Here is a 9,450-nt window from a genome sequence, read left to right as displayed (position 1 = left end):
AACCACTCTATTTCATTTATTCCATATTAAGCGTCCTAACCTGGGAACATAATATTTGTCTCCTTCTCAACTTTGCTCGAGTTTTCTCTCTCCCTCCCTTCCACAAACCCCTTTTCTAACTCTGTTGGCAGAACCAGGAAGTCCTCCCTTCACAAACTCTCTTCTGAGGAAACGAAACTGATCAGAGTCTCTGTGTCGTCTGTCTGTGTGAGAGTGAACAACCGTCCGTCCAAATGGCTCACAGGGAGTTCTGCTGGAGAACATGAAGAAGACAGGACTCCAGGCTGCTCCCCCCTCTGCTCTGTGCTATGCTGGACTGGAGATGTGGCGTGTGATTTCTGCACTGGGACCAGAAAGCAGAAAGCCCTCATGTCCTGTCTGGTGTGTCTGGCCTCTTACTGTGAGACTCACCTCCAACTCACTATGAATCTCCTGCTTTGAAGAAGCAGTCCTATGTCACATTACTATACTATTGATCTACTGGACTAATAAAGCTTGATAGCTCATTGAAGAGTGATTCTCCACAGAGGCAGCTGGGGATGAGTCAGCAGAAGGTCCAGCAGAGATTCCAGGAGAGAGAGAAGGAGCTGAAGGAGCTCCAACAGGCTGTGGAGTCTTTCAAGGTGAGTATTGTTGACCAGAGGAGACACACCATTTCACTTCTCTCCTCCAATCAGAGAGAGAGAGGGGTCCCTATCCAATCCCACTGACCCCACTGTTGGGAACAGGCTGTCTGGACCCCTTTCAGAGAATAGACTGGTTCATGTAACTGACTGGGCTACCTCATTACATAACCATGAGTAACCATGACTGACTCATGTCCCCGATACATTAAAATGGAGCTGTCTCTCACTCTCAAAAGAATTAAATTCATAGGGCTTTATTGGCATGGAAATATACGTTTACATTGTTAAAGCAAGTGAAATAAACCGTAAACAAAAGTGAAATAAACAATCAGAAATGAACAGTAAACATTACACTCATAAAAGTTTCAAAGGAATAGAGACATATCAAATGTTATAATTCAAGTGCAAACAGAGTGAGTCGTGCGCCAGGCTATAAATGACACCAATGATATCTAGTTAACGTTGTATTTAATGTAGTTTTACTATCTGTACCAGGCTATAAATGACACCAATGATATCTAGTTAACGTTGTATTTAATGTAGTTTTACTATCTGTGCCAGGCTATAAATGACACAAATGATATCAGTTTTAACGTTGTATTTAATGTAGTTTTACTATCTGTACCAGGCTATAAATGACACAGATGATATCTAGTTAACGTTGTATTTAATGTAGTTTTACTATCTGTACCAGGCTATAAATGAGACAGATGACGTAACATCAGACACATATCTTTTCATACTCAGAGTTGTTTTCATTCAGTAGCCGTTGTAAAACAGTTATCAGTAGGTCATGTGTAGAAAAGGTGACAGTGTTGATCACAGCTTTCTGCTTTCCATGTAGAGGTTTTGGCAAAAAACATTACATTTGATTATTTTGTCAGTAATGGCTGCAAAAATTGTAAAAAAGCTTTGATTATCTTTGTCAAACATGAGATGACACAAACACACAGAGACAGTGTTGTGGCATGGCAAAGCTACCAGGCAACTATCAATCATGGGAACATTGGTCAGATTTAACATCTGCCCATGCTAGTGATATTGCAGAGAGAAGGGAGTATCTGAGGAGAATTGTTGTGGTCACATCAATGTTAGGAAGACAGGGACTCTGTTTCCGTGACAATGATGAATCTAGTGGAAGCACAGATAGAGGGAACTTTCTAGAATGTATGGAGCTTTTGAAGGAGTTTGACCCTTTCTGGCAAAGGTACAAGACGCCATCAAATGCCACGTATCTCCAGAATTTAGTAGCAAATAGGAGGTTCACTTTGATTCGTCCACCACAAAATAAGCGTCAAAAGAGAGAAGCAGTTCTGTAATATAGGATGTAATGTTTGTTTGGGATCTTACTTTTTTTAAATCAGATTTTATTCCTAATTATTGTTCTGCTTTTGAAGATGTAATTTAGCTCATTAGTTGTGTTTAGTTTTGCCCCATTGTGGATGATACTGTTTAAGATGGTCCATGTGTCTGAAAAGGTTGGGCAGCGTCCTCTGATGTCATCGATCCGAGACCAGAAATAGTCAGAAGTTGCAGTTATTTCCTACTTCCTGGTAATGCAAACATAAACACACTTGGCACCATCGAGGATGTTTACTTTCTACACCAGTTGTTATTTTCCAGTTCCGTCCCAAGAACAGGTTTTAGTGGTCAAATAAAAAGGGAGACATTTTTTGGTGCCATTTAGGGGAAATGTAATTCTAAGGATCATTCCAGTCAGAAGAGGCTCTGTGAAGGTTCGTTTCAATTCATTTGCTATGGCCTCGCTGGTGTTCCAGCTCAGACAACGTTCTTTGGCCGTTTGGACTCATTCTATTGTCCAGCCTACGAGGACTCAGGGGGCAGAGGCTGGGTCTAGCTCTGCTACGGGGCAGGCTACTGGAGGGGGTACCAGGAGGGAGGAGAGTAGAGCAGGAACGCAAGCGGTGTTTCTGTAACCTGTCTGTCCAAGGGAAGGAGAGTAGAGCAGGACCAAGAGGTGTTCTGTACCTGTCTGTCCAGGAGGGAGGAGAGTAGAGCAGGACCAAGAGGTGTTCTGTACCTGCCTGTCCAGGAGGGAGGAGAGTAGAGCAGGACCAAAAGGTGTTCTGTACCTGTCTGTCCAGGAGGGAGGAGAGTAGAGCAGGACCAAGAGTGTTCTGTACCTGTCTGTCCAGGAGGGAGGAGAGTAGAGCAGGACCAAGAGGTGTTCTGTACCTGTCTGTCCAGGAGGGAGGAGAGTAGAGCAGGACCAAGAGGTGTTCTGTACCTGCCTGTCCAGGAGGGAGGAGAGTAGAGCAGGAACCAAGAGGTGTTCTGTACCTGTCTGTCCAGGAGGGAGGAGAGTAGAGCAGGAACCAAGAGGTGTTCTGTACTGTCTGTCCAGGAGGGAGGAGAGTAGAGCAGGACCAAGAGGTGTTCTGTACCTGTCTGTCCAGGAGGGAGGAGAGTAGAGCAGGACCAAGAGGTGTTCTGTACCTGCCTGTCCAGGAGGGAGGAGAGTAGAGCAGGACAAGAGGTGTTTCTGTACCTGTCTGTCCAGGAGGGAGGAGAGTAGAGCAGGACCAAGAGGTGTTCTGTACCTGCCTGTCCAGGAGGGAGGAGAGTAGAGCAGGACCAAGAGGTGTTCTTTACCTGTCTGTCCAGGAGGGAGGAGAGTAGAGCAGGAAAAGATGTTCTGTACCTGTCTGTCCAGGAGGGAGGAGAGTAGAGCAGGACCAAGGGTGTTCTGTACCTGTCTGTCCAGGAGGGAGGAGAGTAGAGCAGGACCAAGAGGTGTCTTACCTGTCTGTCCAGGAGGGAGGAGGTAGAGCAGGACCAAGAGGTGTTCTGTACCTGTCTGTCCAGGAGGGAGGAGAGTAGAGCAGGACCAAGAGGTGTTCTGTACTGTCTGTCCAGGAGGGAGGAGAGTAGAGCAGGACCAAGAGGTGTTTTGTACCTGTCTGTCCAGGAGGGGGGAGAGTAGAGCAGGACCAAGAGGTGTTCTGTACCTGTCTGTCCAGGAGGAGGAGAGTAGAGCAGGACCAAGAGGTGTCTGTACCTGTCTGTCCAGGAGGGAGGAGAGTAGAGCAGGACCAAGAGGTGTTCTGTACCTGTCTGTCCAGGAGGGAGGAGAGTAGAGCAGGACCAAGAGGTGTTCTGTACCTGCTGTCCGGAGGGAGGAGAGTAGAGCAGGACAAGAGGTGTTCTGTACCTGCTGTCCAGGAGGGAGGAGAGTAGAGCAGGACCAAAGAGGTGTTCTGTACCTGTCTGTCCAGGAGGGAGGAGAGTAGAGCAGGACCAAGAGGTGTTCTGTACCTGCTGTCCAGGAGGGAGGAGAGTGAGCAGGACCAAGAGGTGTTCTGTACCTGTCTGTCCAGGAGGGAGGAGAGTAGAGCAGGACCAAGAGGTGTTCTGTACCTGTCTGTCCAGGAGGGAGGAGAGTAGAGCAGGACCAAGAGGTGTTCTGTACCTGTCTGTCCAGGAGGAGGAGAGTAGAGCAGGACCAAGAGGTTGTCTGTACCTGTCTGTCCAGGAGGGAGAGAGTAGAGCAGGACCAAGAGGTGTTCTGTACCTGTCTGTCCAGGAGGGAGGAGAGTAGAGCAGGACCAAGAGGTGTTCTGTACCTGTCTGTCCAGGAGGGAGGAGAGTAGAGCAGGACCAGAGGTGTCTGTACCTGCTGTCCAGGAGGGGAGAGTAGAGCAGGACCAAGAGGTGTTCTGTACCTGTCTGTCCAGGAGGGAGGAGAGTAGAGCAGGACCAAGAGGTGTTCTGTACCTGCCTGTCCAGAGGGGGAGAGTAGAGCAGGACCAAAGGTGTTCTGTACCTGTCTGTCCAGGAGGGAGGAGAGTAGAGCAGGACCAAGGTGTCTGTACCTGCTGTCCAGAGGGAGGAGAGTAGAGCAGGACCAGAGGTGTTCTGTACCTGCTGTCCAGGAGGGGGAGAGTAGAGCAGGACCAAGAGGTGTTCTGTACCTGCTGTCCAGGAGGGGGACAAGGCCTGGTGGACCTGGAGAGCAGGGTGCAGCGTTCGACTCAATGAGTGCAGAGAGTCTCTCTCTCTCTGTCTCTTCTCTGTCTCTCTCTCTCTGTGTCTCTCTCTCTCTCTCTCTCTGTGTCTCTCTCTGTCTCTCTGTCTCTGTCTCTCTCACTGTCTCTCTCTCTCTGTCTCTCTCTCTCTCCTCTCTCTTCCCTCTCTCTGCCCTCTCTCTCTCTCTCTCTCTCTCCAGCGCTCTGCACAGTCAGCAGTGGAGGACAGTGATCAGATCTTTACTGAGCTGATCGCTCCATTGAGAGAAGGAGCTCTGAGGTGAAGGAGCTGATCAGAGCCCAAGAGAGGCTCAAGTGAGTCAAGCTGAAGGACTCCTGGAGCAACTGAAGCAGGAGATAGCTGAGCTGAGGAAGAGAAGCACTGAGCTGGAGCAGCTCCACACACAGAGGATCACTCCATTTCCTCCAGGTAACTAAACTGTCTTGTTACATGTGATATGAAATTAACTTCATGTGAAACTATTCATCTACATCATTATGTTGTCCTGTCCTGTCTTCTCTGTCCGTCTCTTCTCTCTGTCCGTTCCCTCTCTCTCTCTCTGTCCCCTCTCCCCCTGGTCTCTCTCTCTGTCTCTCTCTCTGTCCTCTCTCCTCCTGTCTCCTCTCTCCAGAGTTATCAGTCTCTCTCCAGTATCAGTGTATCTTCAGACTTACCCAGCATCGTTGTCCGTCCTCTTCAGTACTTTGGAGATGTGAGTAAGACTGTGTCTGACTGAGAGAGAAACTAGAAGACTTCCTTAAAGGAGAATGGACCAAGACTCCACTACAGGTGTGTTGAAAACAATAAGAACATCAACTTTAGACCATTGAAGTTCCCTACTAGTCATATACATGTGGAATTGGTCTGATGATAACATTCCCTCTCTCTGTCAATGTGTTTGTGTGTCTGTAGTGAATATAGTGGATGTTGTACTGCCTCCAGAGCCCAAGACCAGAGAACAGTTGTTACAATGTGAGTCCCTTTATTGTGAAGTAACTAACAGTCTCTTTTACTGACACTCCTAACAATCCCTCTGAAATATATAGCATAGTAGACTAATCAAAGACTGGGTATCTATCTGACTCCTCATATTTCTCTGATTTGATCTCTGCTGTGCTCTAATCAAAGACAGGGTAGATACGTATCTGACTTAACTTATTGTTCTGACTCCCCTCATTGGTCTCTGCTCTGCTCTTCTCCCAGATTCCTGTCAGCTCACACTGGACCCAAACACAGCAACACACACCTCTCTCTGTCTAAAGGAACAGAAAGGTGACCTATACAGGCAAAGTCCAACCATATCCTGACCATCCAGACAGATTCACCAACCTACCAGGTTCTGTGTAGAGAGGGTCTGTCTGGAGCTGTTACTGGGAGGTGGAGTGGACTGGGATGTTTATACAGCAGTCTCATATAAAGACATCAGCAGAACAGGGACAGATGGTGATTTGGATCAATAACAAGTCCTGGAGTTTTAAGTGCTTAGTGGTGGTTATTGTTTCAGACACAATAATGTTGACTAAAGTATCAGGCCCTCAGTCCTCCAGAGTAGGAGTGTCCTGGATCACAAGGCAGGTACTCTGTCCTTCTACAGTGTCTCTGACACAATGACCCTCTCCACAGAGTCCAGACCACATTCACTCAGCCCTCTATCCTGGGTTTTGGCTCTTAGGTACTGCTGAGCTGGTTAAACTGTAGTAGGGTCCACATAGATACTAGTCATGCTGGTGTAGTCTATAGCTGAGCTGGTTAAACTGTAGTAGGGTCCACATAGATACTAGTCATGCTGGTGTAGTCTATGCTGAGCTGGTTAAACTGTAGTAGGGTCCACATAGATACTAGTCATGCTGGTGTAGTCTTAGCTGAGCTGGTTAAATGTAGTAGGGTCCACATAGATACTAGTCATGCTGGTGTAGTCTATAGCTGAGCTGGTTAAACTGTAGTAGGGTCCACATAGATACTAGTCATGCTGGTGTAGTCTATAGCTGAGCTGGTTAAACTGTAGTAGGGTCCACATAGATACTAGTCATGCTGTGTAGTCTATAGCTGACTGGTTAAACTGTAGTAGGGTCCACATAGATACTGTCATGCTGGTGTAGTCTATAGCTGAGCTGGTTAAACTGTAGTAGGGTCCACATAGATACTAGTCTGCTGGTGTAGTCATAGCTGAGCTGGTTAAACTGTAGTAGGGTCCACATAGATACTAGTCATGCTGGTGTAGTCTATAGCTGAGCTGGTTAAACTGTAGTAGGGTCCACATAGATACTAGTCATGCTGGTGTAGTCTATAGCTGAGCTGGTTAAACTGTAGTGGGTCCACATAGATACTAGTCATGCTGGTGTAGTCTATAGCTGAGCTGGTTAAACTGTAGTAGGGTCCACATAGATACTAGTCATGCTGGTGTAGTCTATAGCTGAGCTGGTTAAACTGTAGTAGGGTCCACATAGATACTAGTCATGCTGGTGTAGTCTATAGCTGAGCTGGTTAAACTGTAGTAGGGTCCACATAGATACTAGTCATGCTGGTGTAGTCTATAGCTGAGCTGGTTAAACTGTAGTAGGGTCCACATAGATACTAGTCATGCTGGTGTAGTCTATAGCTGAGCTGGTTAAATGTAGTAGGGTCCACATAGATACTAGTCATGCTGGTGTAGTCTATAGCTGAGCTGGTTAAACTGTAGTAGGGTCCACATAGATACTAGTCATGCTGGTGTAGTCTATAGCTGAGCTGGTTAAACTGTAGTAGGGTCCACATAGATACTAGTCATGCTGGTGTAGTCTATAGCTGAGCTGGTTAAACTGTAGTAGGGTCCACATAGATACTAGTCATGCTGGTGTAGTCTATAGCTGAGCTGGTTAAACTGTAGTAGGGTCCACATAGATACTAGTCATGCTGGTGTAGTCTATAGCTGAGCTGGTTAAACTGTAGTAGGGTCCACATAGATACTAGTCATGCTGGTGTAGTCTATAGCTGAGCTGTTAAACTGTAGTAGGGTCCACATAGATACTAGTCATGCTGGTGTAGTCTATAGCTGAGCTGGTTAAACTGTAGTAGGGTCCACATAGATACTAGTCATGCTGGTGTAGTCTATAGCTGAGCTGGTTAAACTGTAGTAGGGTCCACATAGATACTAGTCATGCTGGTGTAGTCTATAGCTGAGCTGGTTAAACTGTAGTAGGGTCCACATAGATACTAGTCATGCTGGTGTAGTCTATAGCTGAGCTGGTTAAACTGTAGTAGGGTCCACATAGATACTAGTCATGCTGGTGTAGTCTATAGCTGAGCTGGTTAAACTGTAGTAGGGTCCACATAGATACTAGTCATGCTGGTGTGTCTATAGCTGACTGGTTAAACTGTAGTAGGGTCACATAGATACTAGTCATGCTGGTGTAGTCTATAGCTGAGCTGGTTAAACTGTAGTAGGGTCCACATAGATACTAGTCATGCTGGTGTAGTCTATAGCTGAGCTGGTTAAACTGTATAGGGTCCACATAGATACTAGTCATGCTGGTGTAGTCTATAGCTGAGCTGGTTAAACTGTAGTAGGGTTCCACAAGATACTAGTCATGCTGGTGTAGTCTATAGCTGAGCTGGTTAAACTGTAGTAGGGTCCACATAGATACTAGTCATGCTGATGGTGATGGTCCCCAGATGTGATGATTCATTCTGCTCTGTTTTATCTACAATGATTTAACTGATTTGATCTTCAGAAGATGTTATGAATTAAAATTCAATGTTTTCATATTTTTGTAATTGCAATGTTTTAATCTTGTTCATTTCCATGAATCATGATGTCTGGTGTTGATGTATATTGGTTGTCATTCAGAACTATTTATATGTTTTCTCAGTTGGTTCTCTGTCTCTATGTAATTCTCCTCAGTATCATTGATCAGCTTGTTGGTCCTAATTGATGTGTTCTCTGTCACCTGGAACTGCATGGAAAATGGTCCAGGAACTAAAGGACAATTCAGGACTAGTCAGCCCACTACAAGCTGGTATCACTTACTTTCTACTAAACTATATGGACTGGTTTCCCAGACACAGATTAATCCTAGTCCTGGACTAAAAAGTATGTTCAATGTAGATGTCCAGGAAACCGGCCCTAAATGTGTCATCTTTCATCCTCCCATACTGCTCAGTCCAGCAACATTAWACCTGTCCAGCAGGTGGTGCTATTGACCAAACAATAAAACCAGCAGATATCTTGACTTGCCACTCAGTATATCAGTAATGTTCAGAATAGTACTTTAATATCATTGGAGATTGATGGTCTTTTTAATCCACTATCCAGAGTCAGGAACAGATGAAGTTAGGTCTGCTACTGTTCAGTGATTAAATATGATTTATGGTGATGGGAAATAATAAAAAACACTAAACTTCATCTAGTAATAGTTTTCCTTTGTTATTTATTCCAAGGTGTGTCTTTAACTTGTAAATGTATTGTGTGGAGGGGAGCTAGTGGTGTGGCTGATAGAATAGAATGAAAAGGGAGGATGGGAGGGGAAATGGGCAGATATATCAGACAGATGAGGGAGAGAGAGATTTCCATCCAGGAGTTAGTGTCTCTGTTCCAAATAGCTCCCTATTCCCTGCGTAGTGCACTAGGCTTCTTATAACCAGGTGTAAAGTAGTGTTGGAGATGTTAGATGGTTTCTCCCTGTCATTACAACATGACAATATGGTCATGACTTTAGTGGTTTCCTCCCCCTTTGTTTTTATTGTTATGTTGTTATGTGTGTTGTCAGGTTGTTCCTCTGTGTTCCTAATTGAAAATGGTGACTTGTATTGATAGTCCATACTGGACCTGACTGTGGTTAACCAGACTGGAGGGGTTCTG

At 45.7% G+C, this 9,450-nt stretch overlaps 1 protein-coding gene, 1 long non-coding RNA gene and 2 pseudogenes across 2 annotated transcripts in view; 3 read left to right on the top strand and 1 right to left on the bottom strand.

Moving 5' to 3' along the window:
* LOC111975732 (rootletin-like) overlaps positions 1–9,450 on the top strand; it is a 68,178-nt gene that overhangs the window by 35,322 nt on the left and 23,406 nt on the right.
* Positions 233–5,438, top strand: LOC139028820 (tripartite motif-containing protein 16-like; annotated as a pseudogene).
* Positions 3,514–4,016, bottom strand: LOC139028141 (uncharacterized). Its single transcript, XR_011480326.1, has 3 exons — positions 3,953–4,016; positions 3,851–3,902; positions 3,514–3,749 (listed from the first exon to the last, which is right to left on the bottom strand). It is a non-coding gene; the product is annotated as an uncharacterized lncRNA (long non-coding RNA).
* LOC139028806 (stonustoxin subunit beta-like) lies at positions 5,465–6,675 on the top strand (annotated as a pseudogene).

Source organism: Salvelinus sp. IW2-2015, linkage group LG1 (assembly GCF_002910315.2).
Source record: "Salvelinus sp. IW2-2015 linkage group LG1, ASM291031v2, whole genome shotgun sequence".
NCBI lineage: Eukaryota > Metazoa > Chordata > Actinopteri > Salmoniformes > Salmonidae > Salvelinus > Salvelinus sp. IW2-2015.
This window is presented reverse-complemented; position numbering and strand designations above follow the sequence as displayed.